Here is a 375-nt window from a genome sequence, read left to right as displayed (position 1 = left end):
ATGCGATACATCACTAACTTTACCCTGCGCCGGCCGGACGCTCCGGTCGCTCGGCGCGCCTCCGCGCGGAGCTGCGCCGGGACGGAGCTTCCCGGGTGGGGCTGGTTCCCTCCTCCAGAGCCGTGCCTCCGCGCGCACCCAGAGCCTTCTTTCCAGGAAATTTCACAATTAAAAATATTTATCGGGAGCAGATTTACGTTTCCGGGTTTCCAGTCTCGGGGCGTCTGGGTAGGCTATTAAGAGTAATTAGCATCTTTTGCGCACGCAGATTTACTCCGCTCATTGCCACATAACTCATCCCTAAAAGCCGGCGCAGGCGAACGCAGGCGCCGCCAGAGCCGCCGCTGGAGCTCGCGCCTCCGGCCGGATCCACTT

At 60.5% G+C, this 375-nt stretch overlaps 1 long non-coding RNA gene across 1 annotated transcript in view; it reads left to right on the top strand.

Moving 5' to 3' along the window:
- The window catches only part of LOC104863776, a 7,030-nt gene that overhangs the window by 5,916 nt on the left and 739 nt on the right, over window positions 1-375 (top strand). The gene's annotated exons all lie outside the window — the stretch shown is intronic.

The sequence above is a fragment of the Fukomys damarensis genome, unplaced genomic scaffold, assembly GCF_012274545.1.
Source record: "Fukomys damarensis isolate Sample0158 unplaced genomic scaffold, DMR_v1.0_HiC HiC_scaffold_8, whole genome shotgun sequence".
Classification (NCBI taxonomy): domain Eukaryota; kingdom Metazoa; phylum Chordata; class Mammalia; order Rodentia; family Bathyergidae; genus Fukomys; species Fukomys damarensis.
This window is presented reverse-complemented; position numbering and strand designations above follow the sequence as displayed.